This window comes from Anabrus simplex, chromosome 4, assembly GCF_040414725.1.
Source record: "Anabrus simplex isolate iqAnaSimp1 chromosome 4, ASM4041472v1, whole genome shotgun sequence".
NCBI lineage: Eukaryota > Metazoa > Arthropoda > Insecta > Orthoptera > Tettigoniidae > Anabrus > Anabrus simplex.
In genome coordinates this window covers 404,287,258-404,309,560 of record NC_090268.1, presented here as the reverse complement: position 1 = coordinate 404,309,560, position 22,303 = coordinate 404,287,258, and the positions used below count along the sequence as shown (strand labels likewise).

Here is a 22,303-nt window from a genome sequence, read left to right as displayed (position 1 = left end):
AGGGAAACGGGATGGCCTAGGGAGCGGTGATAAGGGAACAGGGAACTGGAAATCAAGTAGGGATGACATAAAATTGTTAGTGCTGAACTGTAGAAGTATTGTAAAGAAAGGAATAGAATTAAGTAATTTAATAGATATATATTTACCAGATATTGTAATAGGAGTTGAATCATGGCTGAAAAATGATATAATGGATGCAGAAATGTTCTCACGGCACTGGAGTGTGTATCGTAGAGATAGGATAGGAAAGGTGGGAGGGGGAGTTTTCATTCTGGTGAAAGAAGAATTTGTAAGCTACGAAAAAGTTAAAGATGAGACACATGAAATTCTAGGTGTAAGGCTCATTTCTAAAGATAATAGGCAACTTGATATATTTGGAGTGTACAGATCGGAAAAGGGTAGCACTGATGCGGATTCGGAATTATTTGATAGGATAGTCAGCTATGTGGGAAACGACATGGAAAGAAATGTGATTGTAGCGGGAGATCTGACTTTGCCAGATGTCAATTGGGAAGGAAATGAGAACGACAGGAAGCATCACCAACAAATGGCAAATAAGTTAATATGGGAAGGACAGCTGATTCAGAAAGTGATGGAACCAACCTGAGGGAAAAATATCCTGGATGTGGTGCTGATAAAACCAGATGAGCTCTATAGGGAAGCTGAAGTAATAGATGGTATTAGTGATCATGAAGCTGTTTTTGTGGTAGTTAAAAATAAATGCGATAGAAAGGAAGGTCTTAAAAGTAGGACTGTTAGGCAGTACCATATGGCTGATAAAGCAGGTATGAGGCAGTTTCTAAAAAGTAACTATGATCGGTGGAAAACGGTAAATAAAAATGTAAACAGACTCTGGGATGGGTTTAAAGAAATTGTTGAGGAATGCGAAAACAGGTTTGTACCATTAAGGGTGGTAAGGAAGGTAAAGACCCACCTTATTATAATAGAGAAATAAAGAGACTAAGAAGAAGGTGCAGACTGGAAAGAAATAGAGTTAGAAATGGCTGTGGAAGTAAGGAAAAATTGAAGGAACTTACTAGAAAATTGAATCTAGCAAAGAAGGCAGCTAAGGATAACATGATGGCAAGCATAATTGGCAGTCATACAAATTTTAGTGCAAAATGGAAGGGTATGTATAGGTATTTTAAGGCAGAAACAGGTTCCAAGAAGGACATTCCAGGAATAATTAATGAACAAGGGGAGTGTGTATGTGAGGATCTTCAAAAGGCAGAAGTTTTCAGTCAGCAGTATGTAAAGATTGTTGGTTACAAGGATAATATCGAGATAGAGGAAGAGACTAAGGCCAAAGAAGTAATAAAATTTACATATGATAACAATGACATTTACAATAAGATACAAAAGTTGAAAACTAGAAAAGCGGCTGGAATTGATCAGATTTCTGGGGATATACTAAAGACAATGGGTTGGAATGTAGTACCATATCTGAAGTACATATTTGATTATTGTTTAGTCGAAGGAGCTATACCAGATGAATGGAGAGTTGCTATAGTAGCCCCTGTGTATAAGGGAAAGGGTGATAGACATAAAGCTGAAAATTACAGGCCAGTAAGTTTGACATGCATATATGTAAGCTTTGGGAAGGCATTCTTTCTGATTATATTAGACATGTTTGTGAAATTAATAACTGGTTCGATAGAAGGCAATTCGGTTTTAGGAAAGGTTATTCCACTGAAGCTCAACTTGTAGGATTCCAGCAAGATATAGCAGATATCTTGGATTCTGGAGGTCAAATGGACTGTATCGCGATTGACATGTCTAAAGCATTTGATAGGGTGGATCATGGGAGACTACTGGCAAAAATGAGTGCAATTGGACTAGACAAAAGAGTGACTGAATGGGTTGCTATATTTCTAGAAAATAGATCTCAGAGAGTTAGAGTAGGTGAAGCTTTGTCTGACCCTGTAATAGTTGAGAGGGGAGTTCCTCAGGGCAGTGTTATCGGACCTTTACGTTTTCTTATATATATAAATGATATGAGTAAAGGAGTGGAATCGGAGGTAAGGCTTTTTGCGGATGATGTTATTCTCTATAGAGTGATAAATAAGTTACAAGATTGTGAGCAACTGCAACGTGACCTCGAAAATGTTGTGAGATGGACAGCAGGCAATGGAATGTTGATGAACGGGGCTAAAAGTCAGGTTGTGAGTTTCACAAGTAGGAAAAGTCCTCTGAGTTTTAATTACTGCGTTGATGGGGTGAAAGTTCCTTTTGGGGATCATTGTAAGTATCTAGGTGTTAATATAAGGAAAGATCTTCACTGGGGTAATCACATAAATGGCATTGTAAATAAAGGGTACCGATCTCTGCACATGGTTATGAGGGTGTTTAGGGGTTGTAGTAAGGATGTAAAGGAGAGTGCATATAAGTCTCTGGTAAGACCCCAACTAGAGTATGGTTCCAGTGTATTGGACCCTCACCAGGATTACCTGATTCAAGAACTGGAAAAAATCCAAAGAAAAGCAGCTCGATTTGTTCTGGGTGATTTCCGACAAAAGAGTAGCGTTACAAAAATGTTGCAATGTTTGGGTTGGGAAGAATTGAGAGAAAGAAGAAGAGCTGCTCGACTAAGTGGTATGTTCCGAGCTGTCAGCGGAGAGATGGCGTGGAATGACATTAGTAGACGAATAGGTTTGAATGGCGTTTATAAAAGTAGGAAAGATCACGATATGAAGATAAAGTTGGAATTCAAGAGGACAAACTGGGGCAAATATTCATTTATAGGAAGGGGAGTTAGGGATTGGAATAAGTTACCAAGGGAGATGTTCAATAAATTTCCAATTTCTTTGAAATCATTTCGGAAAAGGCTTGGAAAGCAACAGATAGGGAATCTGCCACCTGGGCGACTGCCCTAAATGCAGATCAGTATTGGTTGATTGATTCTTCAACAAGATATTTGAAGGGGCGAAATTTCCTAAAGAATGGCGGAAGGGGATTATATGTCCTATTTATAAAAATAAAGGGGACAGGGCTAATCCCATTAATTATAGAGGTATAACCCTGCTGGACTCCCTGAGCAAGGTGTACACGGGTATTCTAGCAAATAGATTGAGGAAGTGGGCCGAGGATTACTCAATTATATCGCGCTTTCAAAATGGATTTAGGAAGGGGAGGATGACGGCTGATAATTTAATGATCGTGAGAACCATAATTGATAAATATGTGAGAAAAGCGGGTGCCAAAGTATTTATTGCCACAATTGACTTCCAGAAGGCGTTCGATACAGTGAGCAGAGAGGCCCTGTTTGAAAGATTGGGGAGGGTTGGGGTGGGAGAGGAGATGAGAAGAGCGATCAGAAGTATATACGAGAAAGTCTATTGTAGCATCAGGGTGGAAGAAGGAGTGGTGAGTGGAGTGATTGAGTCGAAAGTTGGGTTGAAACAGGGATGTAAATTGTCGCCAATCCTTTTCCTATTGTTTATATACGACCTACTAGGTGGCCATGTAGAGATAAAATGTGCTTACCCGGTTCTAGGCAAACAAGAAATTCCAGGATTAATCTTTGCCGATGATGTGTTGTTGCTGTCGTTGACAGCTGGGGGTTTGCAAAAAAGTTTGAATAAAGTAGGGAGTTTTGCGGAGAAATGGTCATTGAAAATCAACAGTAAGAAGTCTAAGGTGATGGTATGTAGGAAAGGGAATAAAAAGAAACCGGGAGTAAAGTGGGCATTAAACGGGGAAGAGATTGATGTGGTGGAAAAAGATGGAGTACCTGGGGGTGATGCTGAGTAGAAATGGTGGTTGGATGGAGCAGATTAGGCATGTCAAATGGAAAGGCCAAGCTGCACTCTCAGTAAATAGGATATTGGAAAATAAATTTAGGGGAGCAAGCTATGCTATACAAAGTATGGTATTTAACACGATTGTGAAGGGTAAAATGCTATATGTTTCGGAGGTCTGGGGCGTAGAAAAAGAGTATGTGATATTAGAGCAGGTAGAGAGTAGGTTCTGCAAGATTGTTACAGGCATACCCTTGTGCAACGCGAGTGCAGGTGTGAAGATGTTGTGTAAAGAGTATATTAAGATCAATATTTTAAAAAGAGTGCTTGGTTACTGGTGAAGATTAAGAGAAGGGGTAGGGGGCCTGATCCTACAGTCGGCCTACAAAAGTCAAATAGAGGATAATTATGGTGACCATTGGGTGGACAAGGTGAAGAACACCTTAGATAGACTGGGGTTGGGCGAGTTTTATAACGTTAAATGGGGCGGGAGAAAGGGCACGCATTGGAATCACATGATTAAGAGGGCGAGAGATATTGCTGAACAAGAATTGGTGGCCGAATGCCGGGAGAAGGCTACCCTAAAATGTTTCTCAGAGTTAATCAGATGCTAATCTGAGAGTAGCAAATGTAAATAGGGGGTTAAAAGAGGGCTAATTGTGGTGGTTGTTAGGGGTATATGTTAATAAAGTTTGGACTAAGTTAAAAGTAAATACGTTGTTTGTGTTATGTGGTGAGGAAAGGAAAGACTTTCATTTGCTGATAGAGTGTAAAGGAACGCTGGAAGAGAGACGGATGTTTAATAAATAACAGTTAGAGTGGATTTCTCATCCGTGCAATGAAGATAAGCTTTTGAGGTGGTTAGTGGCGGAATGGAAAAGTGCTGGGAATTTGTGCAGGTTTTTGACAAAAATTTGACAGAACATTCTAAGCAAGCCTCGGACCTATGGGAGTAACGGAGTCCCACTCCCATTTTACAGGCGAGGGACTCCTTGGTAACAACTTGGCGAACAAAATAGAATTCGATGGGAGCTATCAATATTAACGGGGCTTATGGAAGAAAGAAAGTAGAACTGGCTGAGTCAGAAAAGGGGATGTATCTAGATGTGCTAGGAGTAAGTGATATTCGGGTAGGGGAGATAACGAGGAAAGATAGGAGATTATAAAGTGTACTTGACGGGTGTTAGAAAGGGAAGGCCAGAGTCTGGAGTAGGGCTCTTTATCAGGAATACCATTGCACGCAGCATAGTTTCTGTTAGGCAAGTAAATGAGCGAATGATGTGGGTCGATTTGTCAGTTGGAGGAATCAGGACTAGAATTGTCACCGTGTATTCACCATGTGAGGGTGCAGATGAGGATGAAGTTGACAAGTTTTATGAAGCATTGAGTGACATCGTGGTCAGGGTCAACAGCAAGGATAGCAAAGTGCTAATGGGCGATTTCAATGCGAGAGTTGGGAATAGAACTGAAGGATATGAAAGGGTGATTGGTAAATGTGGGGAAGATATGGAACTTAATAGAAATGGGAAGTGTTTGCTGGACTTCTGTGCTAGTATGGGTTTAGCAGTTACGAATACATTCTTCAAGCATAAGGCTATTCACCGCTACACATGGGAGGCTAGGGGTACCAGATCCATAATAGACTATATCTTAACCAACTTTGAATTCAGGAAATCTGTTAGGAATGTACGAGCTTTCCGGGGATTTTTCGATGATACAGATCACTCTCTGATCTGTAGTGAACTAAGTATCTGTAGGCCTAGGGTAGAGAAAGTGAAATCTGTCTGCAAGCGAATAAGGGTAGAAAATCTCCAGGACGAGGAAATTAGACAGAAGTACACGGATATGATTAGTGAGAATAACGAACAGTAGACAGTAAGCAGGTTCAGGATATAGAAAGTGAATGGGTGGCATACAGGGATGCTGTAGTAGAAACAGCAAGGGAATGCCTAGGAACAACTGTGTGTAAAGATGGGAAGAGGCGAACATCTTGGTGGAATGATGAAGTGAGAGCAGCTTGTAAACGTAAAGAGAAGGCTTACCAGAATCGGCTCCAAATAGGGCCGAGGCAGACAGGGATTTATACGTAGATGAAAGAAACAGAGCGAAACAAATAGTTGTTGAATCCAAAAATAAATCGTGGGAAGATTTTGGTAATAACCTGGAAAGGCTAGGTCAAGCTGCAGGGAAACCTTTCTGGACTGTAATAAAGAATCTTAGGAAGGGAGGGAAAAAGGAAATGAACAGTGTTTTGAGTAATTCGCGTGAACACATAATAGATCCCAGGGAATCACTGGAGAGGTGGAGGGAATATTTTGAACATCTTCTCAATGTAAAAGGAAATCATCCTGGTGGTGTTGCGAATAGCGAAGCTCATGGGGAGGAGGAAAATGATCTTGGTGAAATTACGCTTGAGGAAGTGGAAAGGATTGTAAATAAACTCCATTGTAATAAAGCAGCAGGAATAGATGAAATTAGGCCTGAAATGGTGAAGTATAGTGGGAAGGCTTCATAGATTAACATGGAGTGTTGGTAAGGTACCTTCAGACTGGACAAAAGCAGTAATTGCACCTATCTATAAGCAAGGGAACAAGAAGGATTGCAACAACTATCGAGGTATCTCATTGATTAGTATACCAATCAAAGTATTCACTGGTATTTTGGAAGGTAGGGTGCGATCAGTCGTTGAGAGGAAACCAGTGTGGTTTCAGACCAAAGAGAGGCTGTCAGGATCAGATTTTCAGTATGCGCCAGGTAATTGAAAAATGCTACGAGGGGAATAGGCAGTTGTGTTTATGTTTCGTAGATCTAGAGAAAGCATATGACAGGGTACCGAGGGAAGAGATGTTCGCTATATTGGGGGACTATGGAATTAAAGGTAGATTATTAAAATCAATCAAAGGCATTTATGTTGACAATTGGGCTGCGGTGAGAATTGATGTTAGAATGAGTTCTTGGTTCAGGGTACTTACAGGGGTTAGACAAGGCTGTAATCTTTCACCTTTGCTGTTCGTAGTTTACATGGATCATCTGCTGAAAGGTATAAAATGGCAGGGAGGGATTCAGTTAGGTGGAAATGTAGTAAGCAGTTTGGCCTATGCTGACGACTTGGTCTTAATGGCAGACTGTGCGGAAAGCCTGCAGTCTAATATCTTGGAACTTGAAAATAGGTGCAATGAGTATGGTATGAAAATTAGCCTCTCGAAGACTAAATTGATGTCAGTAGGTAAGAAATTCAACAGAATTGAATGTCAGATTGGTGATACAAAGCTAGAACAGGTCGATAATTTCAAGTATTTAGGTTGTGTGTTCTCCCAGGATGGTAATATAGTAAGTGAGATTGAATCAAGGTGTCGTAAAGCTAATGCAGTGAGCTCGCAGTTGCGATCAACAGTATTCTGTAAGAAGGAAGTCAGCTCCCAGATGAAACTATCTTTACATCGGTCTGTTTTCAGACCAACTTTGCTTTACGGGTGCGAAAGGTGGGTGGACTCAGGATATCTTATTCGTAAGTTAGAAGTAACAGACATGAAAGTAGCAAGAATGATTACTGGTACAAACATGTGGGAACAATGGCAGGAGGGTACTCGGACTGAGGAGATAAAGGCTAATTTAGGGATGAACTCGGTGGATGAAGCTGTACGCGCAAACCGGCTTCGGTGGTGGAGTCATGCGAGGCGAATGGAGGAGGATAGGTTAACTAGGAGAATAATGGACTCTGTTATGGAGGGTGAGAGTAGTAGAGGGAGACCAAGACGACGATGGTTAGAGTCAGTTTCTAACGATTTAATGATAAGAGGCATAGAACTAAATGAGGCCACAACTCTAGTTGCAAATCAGGAATTGTGGCGACGTTTAGTTAATTCACAGAGGCTTGCAGACTGAACGCTGAAAGGCATAGCAGTCTATAATGATAATTATAATGATAATGTATGTTTGTTGTATGTATGTATGCATGTATGTATGTATGTATGTATGTATGTATGCATGTATGTATGTACGTACGTACGTATGTATGTATGTATGTATGTTTGTATGTATGTATGTATGTATGCATGTATGTATGTATGTATGTATGTATGTATGTATGTATGTATGTATGTATGTATGTATGTATGTATGTATGTATGTATGTATGTATGTATGTATGTTTTGACAAAAACCAGAAACAGATGTTCAGTAGCCTTAAAGGCAAAGTCTCAATTGTGACAAGAGAAGGAAGATAGTGCAGTGGTTTGTCATGACACAAGCAATGTACTGAATCAGCACAGTGGAGTTGTCGACCTTCCTAGCTGCTGACTAGTAGCGGTGAATGGGTGAGGGGAGGTGCTGGCGTGTGCCACCACAGAGAGACTTACTGGCATATGTAATAGATGCTAGTTCAGGCGGGTGACACATGCCATCACGTATCCAGGAAGTGAGGTGGTTTAAACCTGGGGTTGCCGTATTTGCCGTACTTTGCCCTTTTGATTTTACTTTTAATTGAGCTGGCCAGGAGGCCAGTGGACTGACTTTCCCTTGTTCTCTTTATTTTATGCTCACCAGTGTGGGGTATCATTATATTTTTATAATGTATTGTCTATGACATCTGGTTTCCTTGTTCTTTGTTTTTGCATGTTTTTTTTTCTTTTTTTCAATTGAGAATTGTTATTTTTCTCCGTTAATATCGATTAGGTTGTGTAACTGTAAGATTTGGAGAAAAATAAAGATTTTCTTACTTACTTACTAGTTGTAATACAGTATTGGTGATTTCCTTTTGAAGATGGGACTTTTGTTTCAGAAATGAGGGTGAAGGCACACTGGTAGGCGTTGGAACAGATTGAGTGGAAGACGAAGCCTCCCTAGGAGATGTGGAACTCACTTTGTTAGCAGAGGGCACTAGGGTACTACCATTGGAAGCCTGCTGTTTATTATCGCGAAGGATGTTTAGATATCCCTCTTTATCATAACCTGGCATGGGTATCGGCCGTGGTTCCCGAACAATTACCGATTAAATTTTCTTTTCCTAGGTGTTTCAAATGATGACTGGAGGTCCGGTGCAGAAAGGGGTATGAAGTGTTGGGGGGTGGAGTTGGGGGTTATATGGTGAAGGGTGTAATTTCTCATTAGCCTCTTTGGAAGTAACGTTATCTGTACACATGGGTTTCTTTACACTGACCTGATATTCATGGATGTAACATTCTAGAGAACCTACTTTATGGTTACCCTGACAATGTAGGCAGTGTAATAAGTCTTGTTGACACTCTTTAGTTAGATGTGTAGCGGCACATCGTCCACATCTAGGGGTTTTTGCTCTACAATGCACAGCCAAATGCCCATAACGTTGGCAATTTTGACATTATTAGGGGATTAAAAATGAAGGGTTGCACGTCCAAGACAACACAGAAAAGGGTAATCTGATGAGGTGATGTTTGAGCTCGGAAGGTCACCTTTACGGAACCAGTGGGCAAGTATTCAATGCCATTTTCAGTGACAACTCGGCGATTTAATCGTTACACTCTTTTCACTGAAAAAATCGACTCAATGTGTTCGTGGATTTCTTGTATGGTCAAGGATTTATCAACTCCTCTAACTAATCCTACCCTCAATATATTCTGGGTTGGAATTTAGGCTTTGAGATGATTGGCACGTAATATGGGGTGATTTAGAAACTCACTGGCTTGATTAGCATGATTAAAGACAATCTGGACTCTATTTCGTTCTTTTCTTACAATCGTTTTAATGCCTGGAATTTTAGTACCGGTATCATAAAAGAGTTTTCGTAATGCCATGGAATGTAGACCGGCAACATTTTTATTTGCCGTGGATTCTACATGCACCAAATAAGGCCCAAAATGCGTACGTATCGACCGTGGTAGCATTTGAGACGTGTGTAGTTTTTGTAGCGCTTGCAAGAACGAGGTTTTATGAAGATCGGTTTATATTCATCGTTGATTAATTTAACAATATTATTGCCATTATAAGCAGTGTAGGATACGTGAGATTGAACACCAAAGAGGATACAGAACCACACAAAAAAGTAGGAATGAAAGGTCTATAGTTAAGACATGATGTCGTGTTATCATAGTGTTCAGTGTTGTATACAGTAAGTTAATTATAATCTGGGAATATAAATATAAATGTGCAAGAGCAGTGTGAAATCTGTGATTGGTGCATGTGATGCTGACGTACTCAATGTCCTAAAATTTAATGTGATCTGTGATTATCCCTCGATCTAACTGTGTTTTTCATCTGATAAAGTGATAATTTGGAAACTACAAGAGAGTTACTCCTTATTCAAGTGTTCAGTTTTGTAGATACGGGGATAAATTAATTTAAGGCATTATTTTATTTATTCGTGATAATAAGTGTGTGTGACTTAGTGCGAATATTCTTACATCACAGAAAACCAATTTAAAAATCTGCATGAACTATTGTTGATTTGAACAAGTATATCGATAGTGACGGTTTACTATTTGAAATCACGGCCTACCAGATCGAAGGAAAGACGACCGAAGTGCCCTAACACCAAAGTGACAAATCAATATACCAAGTGTAGAGATAATATTATAAAGTGACAGTGATTGTAAAGTTTAGTGCAGTGAGTCAATAGAAAGTTGAAGTGGTAAGGAATACAACGTAGAAATATCTTAAGACTTAAAACAATCATTCACCGAACATACGAAAAGATCCGCCATTTTGGGACCCAGAGTACATAGATACAAAGATATACCAGGCGACCAGGCAACTGACCAGAGTGTCGACATGGAGAAAGTGGTAAACTGCGCCACCTGTGCGAAGGAAGTTCGCTCCAATGAAGAATCAATAGATTGCGAAGAATGCGATAGATGGCAACACCTTGAATGTAGTGGACTAACGAGAGGGGAATTCAACATCATGCAGAGGGAGCATTGCAAGCTCACATGGATTTGTGTGGATTGCAAACCACGCACCATAAAAAGGAAAGATGTAGAACAATCAATAATGACGAAACTCACGCAAAAAATTCAAGACGTAATGAACAACATGTTCACAAATATTGGAGTAATAATGAGAGAAGGGATCCAAATAGCAATAAAGACAGAATTTGACCAATGCTTCCCAAGAGTAACTGCAAGACGAAAATCACCAAACATACCAAACAGGGTGGAGAATGAAGAACCGACTAGAAACGCCGAACATAGTCCAAATGTAGAAAATCAAAATGGTGAAAGCAGAGACAAAGAGAGAAGAGACATCGTTAAATTACCCAATGATCAAGACAAAGAAGATGATATGAATCAAAGTGAACTGATACAGGACATCTCTACACAACGGAAGAATGACCGGGACACTGTAGAAGAAAGGGCCGAGATGAGAAGGAGGCAGAAACGGAAAGCAGATGAATCCACAGGAACTAAACCGGATGATAGCTACGAGCTAAGGGCTGCGGAACGTAAAGTCTGGCTATTTATTGGTAGAGCAAGCAAGGGAACTTCAACAGAATCAATAAAGAAATATCTAGAGAAAAACAAAATAGAAGGGGAGACAGAATTGAAGAACTCAGAACGGTTGGCAACAGGAAATCCTTCAAGGTAGGGATACCATACAAATATATGGATCTTGCATATAGTGCAGACTTCTGGCCAAAGATTTCGCTTCATGCGAAGCCAAGGAAGAAATGAATGGGAATTTCCGCCCCAACACTAATAAAACTACACAGCTAAAACTACTGCTAAGGAACACAGAAGGTGCGAGAAATGCCTGGATACATATTCCCCACGAAACACTTGTAAACATAGATATTATAATCAGTGGAGGTTCGTGACATTTTACTCTGGCAGGGCTGTGCCGTCATCTCCTCCCCCCCCCCTCCAACTGCCCAGTTTTCACTGTCCAGCACCACGATAATTGTAGATGAATTATAATAATAATAATAATAATAATAATAATAATAATAATAATAATAATAATAATAATAATCCGATGACACTGGCTAAATACTGTATGTATCTTCTTCCGAGGCAGAACGATCACGTAGCGAAAATCAGATAATATCGCGAAGCGGAAAAAAGTAGAAACATAAAGCATCGCAAATCCGGAAGCATTACAATCTACATATCCTTAAAACATCGACAATAAACATATACTTATGTTCACAAAACCACTAAATTCATGACTCGATATACTTTTCAGGTTGAGGTTAAAAAAAACATAGGCTAATATATTACGACACATGTAGGGAAGTGAAGTGAAGTGAAGTGAAGTGAAGTGAAGTGAAGTGAAGTGAAGTGAAGTGAAGTGAAGTGTGAAGACATCTAAGCGAACACCACTAACAAGAAAACTCAACAACTGTATCCGAAAAACAGTTCTAGTAGATTACGAAATGTCAGTCAATTGTTATTATAAGTATACAGTTCGTACTTTGATGATGATGATAATAACGGGATGAAGATACACATGAAATAATACAAGAAAGAAGGTAACGATACCTTAGCTGACTTGCTTGTATACAAAATCCATTCTCCTCTCCTTCTGCTCTGCGAAGTGGTTGATGACACGTTCGTTGAAGTTAGGAACTGCCAACAGCTGTTTCTCGATGGAGCACATAGCAAGCGCGTTAAGTCGGTCTTCCTCCATGGTATTCCTAGTGAACGACTTAATCCTTTTCAGCGTAGAGAAGCACCTTTCATTTTCTGACGTTGTCATGGGAATTGTACAAATAATTCGTAACAACTTAATTGACTCGGGAAGAAGTACTTCCAGGTTGTTATCACAAATGCATGTCAGAAGAGTTAGGGCACCTGCAGCGTTAGCAAAATCAATTCTGCCGTATAAAACTGAGAGTTCATGCCTTAGTTCAATTTGGTTAATAGGAAATAATCTAGCAGCAATTTCAAATTCAGTTTGCGGGAACAGTATCCTATACCTCGGAAATAAACTAGGCTGGAAAAGTTTGGCAACAGACAGATGGTCACTGAACAAAAAACGGTCCTCTATCCCGGATAAAATAACATCGCACACCTCTCTCGCTGCAATCTTTCTATTATCTTCAAACCGTGCGCGTTTCTGACTTGAGCCTGCTGGATTTCCATCGGTGGTGTCTGTGCCATTAAGCCAGTGATGGTCGTAATCGAGAGAGTTTCTGACTCGTTGCACCGATGACTTGAAATCAGATATACTTTTTTGAGCTTTTATACTATCAATTTCGCGGTGCTGAAGCTCGTTGAATAGAAAGTCACAGTGAGGCATAACTTTAGAGAATAGCTCAAGCCAGAATAGAAAATCGGGATCCTTCAGTAGATTCCTTAGGCCTACAGCTTTTCTCACTGTCGAATAGTCATTATTGTCATCGGCGATCTTCTCGAGACACTCTGATATTTCATTTCTGTACATAAAAACCGTATTTACACATCGTGCCTTGAAGTGGCATTTTTTGGGATGCGCCTTTTTACCACTTCGTCCAAAACAGCAGTTCGTTTCGCAGATTTTGAAAAAAATGATGAAAACCCTTCTAAATTACTAAAAAAGATCCTGACCTGCTTATTCTGAGTAGCACGTCGCTCAACAATTAAATTTAATTGATGCGCGTAGCAGTGCACAAAATGAGCGTTTTTGTAAACGACCTTGACCCTTGCTTGAACACCAGTCTGCCTTCCACTCATTACTGAATGGCCGTCGTACGTCTGCGCAATGACTTTGTCCGGAGTTTGGTCCAGCTTAAGTTTTTCCAACTCCTGGAATACTGCAGAGGTAATGCCTTCTGCTGAGTGATTATCAGGCGACACAAAACTAATGAATCTTTCATTTATTTTGCTACCCAGCTCGTACCGTACAACAAAAACGAGTTGAGATAAGGTGGAACAATCGGTGGTTTCATCAACTTGAATTGCCACAAAATTTGTTTGAGAGATTTCTTCCGAAAACATTTGATGACACACGGCATAGATTGAATTCAGAAGCTCGTTCTGTATGGTATTAGATAACCCAACAAATACTCTGTTATTTGCTCTTTCCATATGTTCTTTCAGTGTGCTGTCTAGCTCTGACATTAAATTGACTAAACCTCGAAAAATGCCTCGGTTATCAGACGTGTATGTCTCATCGTGGCCCCTGAGCGCTAGTTCAAACTTTCCACAGAACTTAATAGCATCAATTAATTTACTAAGAATGTATCGATTCTTTGAAACCTGTTCATTTGATTGTTTAATTTTAAGTCTGTATGCATTGTCGAATTGGCATCGAATATCTACTCTACCAAGCATAGCAAATTCAATACCAGCGTTTATATGTTTCTCGCTCATTTTATGCTTTTTCACTTTTTCACCTAGGTGTTTTATGTCTGATACCCCGACTGATGTCCATGGAGCGTCAACGACATTCATGGCTAAACAAGAGTAACAGAAGAACGCATTCCTTATCTCACATCCGCACAGCCAATCAGCCTTCTTATAAAGTGACGGACTGAATTTCCTAGTATATGCATTTTTGTTCTTGTAACCCTTCTGTTCTTGTGCAATATTAAATTCGGTCGAGGAGGCCCTAATTTCTTTAATTCTATCCTATGTTCAAAACTTAAATTTCCGTCACTACTTAAAATACTATTTACAGAATTCATCTTCCTTGTCTTCCTAAATTAAGACTGTAACATTTAGTTTTCAAATGGGCAGGTAAGTACTAAACACACGAATGAAGATATTAAAACGACACTTAAAACTGAAGGTAGAATTTACAATGTTATTTAAACTATTATGGTACCGTAGTTTTATCTACTGAACACTTGCACAGCAACACTACACTACAATGGCATTTAAACACACACACATTAGCCGGCTAACAGCTACTGCAATCACGGCTACTCCTGTTTCACTGATCACAAACGACAATGACATTCACGAGAACAAATAAACAATGCACGCCAGAATTCCTTTCGGCTTCCTCAAATCTCAAAGCAATGTGACCAACGTACAAATAGTGCCGTCACCTTATGATTAGATTTTAAATCTTTATTTTAGCTTAATTTTAGAACTGAATTGTTTAAATAGCCAGTCTAATGGAATCCATTGTTTAGTAAACAGTTTTAGAATTAACCTCTAACAACAGTTAACGTAAGACGTGTGAGAAAAGGCCTAGGTACATTTTAAAGTGGTTGGCGACGTTGCTACGGGCTCTGCCGGACAGACCAAGTATTAAATGCTCTAAGCATACATCCCGCCTGCACTCTTCCTTCCCCTGACAAGCCCATATCGTATTTCAAGGCTCCTCCCGCACCCCTCACCCTTGTCAAACTCTGGGAGCTTACTGAGGGCTCTCCTGCCAGCACCCGACCGCCTAATGTCTAAAGAGAAAACATTGTGCTGGACTAAAGAGAAAACATCGTGCTTGCTGAACGGATGCCATGTCTTTGAAAATTAAAAAGCGAAACGTTTACAGCCAAAACAATAAAGATAACATTGTATAACTGAATAACACACTACCATAAGTTAGACTTTGCTACATTGTCCATCTCGTTATATAATCAGCTACGGAGTGAAATTATGTTACGTGTTTTAGTAAAGGCGGTGGGGCGGCGCCCAAAAGCCCTTCATGCACGAACCGCCACTGATTATAATTGCAACAAAGACTTTCCTCTTAGAACCAGTACACATCCAAGGATTTTACAGTACACATTCATTCGCAAAGTCCACCGACGGTAGGCTGGAGGGAGGTGTTTCATGTTTCTTCAAACCGACTATTGGAAAGATAACCAGCGCCACGAAAGAAGACAATTTGCTAATTACAAGAACAACACTTCTCACAACAGTAGGCCTATACATGCCTCCACACTGGACAACGGAAGATGCAATCGAACATCTAATGAAAGCATTGACGGAGGTGAAACATGATGAGTCAGTCCTTTTAGCAGGAGATCTTAACTGAAGAATAGATGAAATCAGTAACAAGACTGAACTGATTCTGGAAACACTCAGCGAGGAAGGTTTCAAACTTGTAAATGACCCAGAACTCAAAACACACTTCGCACACAACGGCACCAGTTCAATTGATTTAGTATTTTATAGAGGAAAATATGTGCGAAATCTGGCCCAAGAAGGTTTATGTTCGTCTTCTGCAGCACCAATCAGAAAACATATTCCCATTGAAACTACATTTTAACCCTCGAACCGGTAGTTGAAATAGCTCTAACCGGTGGGTGTGCACCACAAATTTGCAGTACCTGGTGTATGTCACTTTGACAAATGTATTATTCACAGAATATGCACATATAATATACCAAAACATTCAGCAGGAACTGGACTATTTGAAAAGTGTTTTGCATTTACACTTAATGTAATATTATTTTATTTTCCGCCCCGTTAAATGCCCCCTCAAAAGAATCAGGAATTTTTTTTTACTTACACATCAAATATAAATGACGAATATTTTTTTCATAAAATTTCTAAAATATATATTTTGTAGAGAAATTAATTCCTATTATAGGTATGCAAATTTTAAGTGAATAGTGTTAATACTTCAGGAATTATTCAATAAAAAGTACGGTATTTGATAGAATTCTAACCGGTGGGCGTACATAACCTAAATCAGTTGGCACAACACATCCATTCTGCTGGAGTAGGCCTTGAATTTACAGATGAATTTAATTCTATTACAATATCTTCATCATTTAAATCCGAAAATGTAGCCGTCGTGTATGCATAACACACAGTAAACAATGAAAGCAAGTCACGACAAAATCAACACGTGTTTCACAGCTGTGCGAATTGCGACCTTCAATTGTTTCAAAGATATCACACATAAATGGATGTATTTTACAACGAAACATTCCACATTCCACGGAGAAAACATGCCTCTTGAATGCTGCCATCTAACAGAAATATTCACAACTTCTTCTAGCTGTATTTACTGGTAAAGTGGACCTGACGATCTATCGTCAGCGGCGGTTGAGATAGGCGCACACCTGCCGATCTATCGTCAGCTACCGGTTCGAGAGTTAAATAGAAAATATGCAGACAAAATACATTACTAAGACCACCAACGACAGACCATCAAGAAAGATTGATATAAATATCCTCAAACAAAACGAGACGCAAATAGGAACTTCAGTGCAGCTCATAGATGAGGGCAACACAACTGGAGCATTAGAACTAATCAATAACATACTTCAACAAGCCCTTATTTCACCAAGACAACGTAGAGCTCAGCCCTGGTTTAATGAAAAATGTTACAAAATGCGTACAGAAACACTAGAAGCGTTATACGTAGCCAAAATCACAGAAAGATATGAAGATCTTAAAACCTATCCAACTAAGAGGAGAAATTACAAGCAAATTTTGAAGGAAACGAAAACTGCATTCATGGAAGAAGAAGCGAATAGAATCGCAGAAGCAGCAAAGAAAGACCCATTCATTGCCCTGAGGAAACGAAATGTAACACAAGCCACAGTTATACCGATGAAAGAATGGGAAGAACACTTCAAGAAAATACTAAATCAACAGAATATTAATGTAGCTGTGTGCAGAAGCATAACTGAGGAACGGACTCAAAATCCACCACCGATAACACCAGAAGGGATCACAGACGTCATCACTAAAGCGAAAAGTAGGAAAACCCCTGGGCCAGATAATATTTGCATGGAAATCTTAAAAGACTCATTGGAAACATTACTTCCTTTATGGACCAATCTCTTCAACAAATGTCTGCAATCAGGGACAATACCGGAAAGCTGGAGAAGTGCGAAGATTAAAATGCTGTACAAAGGTAAAGGGAAAACAATGACACAAATTCATACAGAGGAATAGCACTGGAGAATAACATCTTCAAAATCTATACTAAAATACTAACGAGGAGACTTGAACAGGAAGTAGACCCAAAAATACCAGAATGCCAATTCGGGTTCAGGAAGGGTAGAAACACAACACAAGCTGTAAAATTTCTTCTGGGTGAGATAGAATCAGCACTAAGAATGCCCAAGGGAAAATACTACGCAGTCTTCATTGATTACAAAAAAGCTTTTGCTCTTATAGACAGAAAAGAACTACTACAAAACACCGAAGACATGATTGGAAAGACACACTACATTAGTAAAATAATAGAAGACATCTTGACATAGGCCTACAACGACATTGTAGTAGATGATGGAATAACAACATCTAACAAAATCAGGCAGACAAATGGTGTACTACAAGGGGACCCCATTAGCCCAACAATCAAAATCAATCAATCAATACTGATCTGCATTTAGGGCAGTCGCCCAGGTGGCAGATTCCCTATCTGTTGCTTTCCTAGCCTTTTCCGAAATGATTTCAAAGAAATTTGAAATTTATTGAACATCTCCCTTGGTAACTTATTCCAATACCTAACTCCCCTTCCTATAAATGAATATTTGCCCCAGTTTGTCCTCTTGAATACCAACTTTATCTTCATACTGTGATCTTTCCTACTTTTATAAACGCCATTCAAACCTATTCGTCTACTAATGTCATTCCACGCCATCTCTCCGCTGACAGCTCGGAACATACCACTTAGTCGAGCAGCTCTCCTTCTTTCTCTCAATTCTTCCCAACCCAAACATTGCAACATTTTTGTAACGCTACTCTTTTGTCGGAAATCACCCAGAACAAATCGAGCTGCTTTTCTTTGGATTTTTTCCAGTTGTTGAATCAGGTAATCCTGGTGAGGGTCCCATACACTGGAACCATACTCTAGTTGGGGTCTTACCAGAGACTTATATGCACTCTCCTTTACATCCTTACTACAACCCCTAAACACCCTCATAACCATGTGTAGAGATCGGTACCCTTTATTTACAATCCCATTTATGTGATTACCCCAGTGAAGATCTTTCCTTATATTAACACCTAGATACTTACACAATGACACCCAAAAGGAACTTTCACCCCATCAACGCAGTAATTAAAACTGAGAGGACTTTTGCTATTTGTGAAACTCACAACCTGACTTTTAGCCCCGTTTATCAACATACCATTGCCTGCTGTCCATCTCACAACATTTTCGAGGTCACGTTGCAGTTGCTCACAATCTTGTAACTTATTTATCACTCTATAGAGAATAACATCATCCGCAAAAAGCCTTACCTCCGATTCCACTCCTTTACTCATATCATTTATATATATATAAGAAAACATAAAGGTCCGATAACACTGCCCTGAGGAACTCCCCTCTCAACTATTACAGGGTAAGACAAAGCTTCACCTACTCTAACTCTCTGAGATCTATTTTCTAGAAATATAGCAACCCATTCAGTCACTCTTTTGTCTAGTCCAATTGCACTCATTTTTGCCAGTAGTCTCCCATGATCCACCCTATCAAATGCTTTAGACATGTCAATCGCGATACAGTCCATTTGACCTCCAGAATCCAAGATATCTGCTATATCTTGCTGGAATCCTACAAGTTGAGCTTCAGTGGAATAACCTTTCCTAAAACCGAATTGCCTTCTATCGAACCAGTTATTAATTTCACAAACATGTCTAATATAATAAGAAAGAATGCCTTCCCAAAGCTTACATACAATGCATGTCAAACTTACTGGCCTGTAATTTTCAGCTTTATGTCTATCACCCTTTCCTTTATACACAGGGGCTACTATAGCAACTCTCCATTCATCTGGTATAGCTCCTTCGACCAAACTATAATCAAATAATTACTTCAGATATGGTACTACATTCCAACCCATTGTCTTTAGTATATCCCCATAAATCTGATCAATTCCAGCCGCTTTTCTAGTTTTCAACTTTTGTATCTTATTGTAAATGTCATTGTTATCATATGTAAATTTTATTACTTCTTTGGCCTTAGTCTCTTTCTCTATCTCGACATTATCCTTGTAACCAACAATCTTTACATACTGCTGACTGAATACTTCTGCCTTTTGAAGATCCTCACATACACACTCCCCTTGTTCATTAATTATTCCTGGAATGTCCTTCTTGGAACCTGTTTCTGCCTTAAAATACCTATACATACCCTTCCATTTTGCACTAAAATTTGTATGACTGCCAATTATGCTTGCCATCATGTTATCCTTAGCTGCCTTCTTTGCTAGATTCAATTTTCTGGTAAGTTCCTTCAATTTCTCCTTACTTCCACAGCCATTTCTAACTCTATTTCTTTCCAGTCTGCACCTCCTTCCTAGTCTCTTTATTTCTCTATTATAATAAGGTGGGTCTTTACCATTCCTTACCACCCTTAAAGGTACAAACCTGTTTTCGCATTCCTCAACAATTTCTTTAAACCCATCCCAGAGTCTGTTTACATTTTTATTTACCGTTTTCCACCGATCATAGTTACTTTTTAGAAACTGCCTCATACCTGCATTATCAGCCATATGGTACTGCCTAACAGTCCTACTTGTAAGACCTTCCTTTCTATCGCATTTATTTTTAACTACCACAAAAACAGCTTCATGTTCACTAATACCATCTATTACTTCAGTTTCCCTATAGAGCTCATCTGGTTTTATCAGCACCACATCCAGGATATTTTTCCCTCTGGTTGGTTCCATCACTTTCTGAATCAGCTGTCCTTCCCATATTAACTTATTTGCCATTTGTTGGTGATGCTTCCTGTCGTTCTCATTTCCTTCCCAATTTACATCTGGCAAATTCAGATCTCCCGCTACAATCACATTTCTTTCCATGTCGTTTCCCACATAGCTGACTATCCTATCAAATAATTCCGAATCCGCATCAGTGCTACCCTTTCCCGATCTGTGCACTCCAAATATATCGAGTTGCCTATTATCTTTAGAAATGAGCCTGACACCTAGAATTTCATGTGTCTCATCTTGAACTTTTTCGTAGCTTACAAATTCTTCTTTCACCAGAATGAAAACTCCCCCTCCCACCTTTCCTATCCTATCTCTACGATACACACTCCATTGCCGTGAGAACATTTCTGCATCCATTATATCATTTCTCAGCCATGATTCAACTCCTATTACAATATCTGGTAAATATATATCTATTAAATTACTTAATTCTATTCCTTTCTTTACAATACTTCTACAGTTCAGCACTAACAATTTTATGTCATCCCTACTTGATTTCCAGTTCCCTGTTCCCTTATCACCGCTCCCTAGGCCATCCCGTTTCCCTGAATGTACCTCCCTATTACCCTTCCAAACAAATTTCCTAACTTATATGTACCACTGCGGTTTAAATGAAGGCCATCCGAGCGCAGATCCCTATCTCCTACCCACCCATTAGGATCTAGAAATTTCACTCCCAGTTTCCCACATACCCACTCCATTGTCTCATTTAAATCCCCAATCACCCTCCAGTCAGTATCCCTCCTACACAGTATTCCACTAATAACAATCTCCGCTTTCTTAAACTTCACCCGTGCTGCATTTACCAGATCCCACACATCTCCAACTATGTTGGTACTTATATCAGCTTGCCTTACGTTGTTGGTACCAACGTGAAACACTACCACCTTCTCCTTCCCCTCCTCCCTCTCTTCTACTTTCCTCAACATCTGCCTCAACCTAATTCCTGGATAACATTCTACCCTGGTTCCCTTTCCTCCACACACTTTCCCCACGTGTCTAACGATGGAATCCCCCATGACCAGAGCCTCAACCCTCCCCACCTCATTTGATCCCCTCCCCTCCTGGTCAGCCCTATCTTTCCTGATAGCTGCAGAAGCTACTTCCTCCTCCCTTTTCTCCTTCCCATGACCCTGTTCCACCTGTCTTTTCCTATCCTCTACTCTACATTTCCCTTTCCTACCTTTTCCCTTCCTCCTACTTCCATGCATCTCAGCAACAGTTCCCTGTCCCTCATCTTCCCTCTGTTGTTCCACCTGGAGTGACTCGTACCGATTTCGCACAGACACCTGTCCTGAATTCGGATCCTGAATAGAGCCCTTGGCCTGCAATCTCCTTCCCCTCAGAACATTAGACCACCTGTCTTCTACAACTCCTCCCTTTTCTTCCCTTCCCTCTTGTACACCTACTGTAACCTGTACATTGTTTGAGGGAGTCCTATCTTCCTTCCTGTCTTCTGTGAGAATCCTAATTATCTCCCTCAAACTTTCCAACTCCTTCCCCTTACCCCTCAATGCCTCACCACACCCACAATAAGTACACTCGCGCTCCTTAGCCATTCTTTACGGGGGGAAAATTATAATTTAAAAAATTTAGTAACTTATTTGCAAAAAAAAAAATAAATAAATAAATAAATGAACGGAGGGATATATTGTCTGGGATAGTACACAACAATAAGGTAATTAATATACGACTACACTACAATACTACTTAGTCGTGCTCTATTTTTTAAAATCCTACAAACCCTACAACACTGTTTAACATACCACTGCGAACATCACCAATATCCTTCGAAATACAATGGAGACGATCCTCCTGATGTACGCCGACGATATGGTCATAGCGGGCCCCAACAAAGAGGAATTGCAGACAACATTAAAAGCCCTGGAAAAATGGGCACTGGAGAATGGTTTCGAGATAAACATGAAGAAATCAGCGCAGATGACATTCAGGAAAGGGGGAACAGCATCACCAAAGGACACGCTGTTATTGAACAACGAAGAGATGGAAGTGGTTAATAAATGTAAATACCTAGGCATCA

General features: G+C 39.8%; 1 protein-coding gene across 1 annotated transcript in view; it reads left to right on the top strand.

Annotated features, from left to right (window-relative positions):
• The window catches only part of LOC136872765 (phospholipid phosphatase 1), a 227,632-nt gene extending 213,382 nt beyond the window's left edge, over positions 1–14,250 (top strand). Inside the window, exon 8 of the transcript XR_011018106.1 lies at positions 14,027–14,250. The gene's annotated coding sequence lies outside the window, so the exon portion shown is untranslated. The remainder of the gene's footprint in view (positions 1–14,026) is intronic.
• Positions 14,251–22,303: the final 8,053 nt, after the last annotated feature.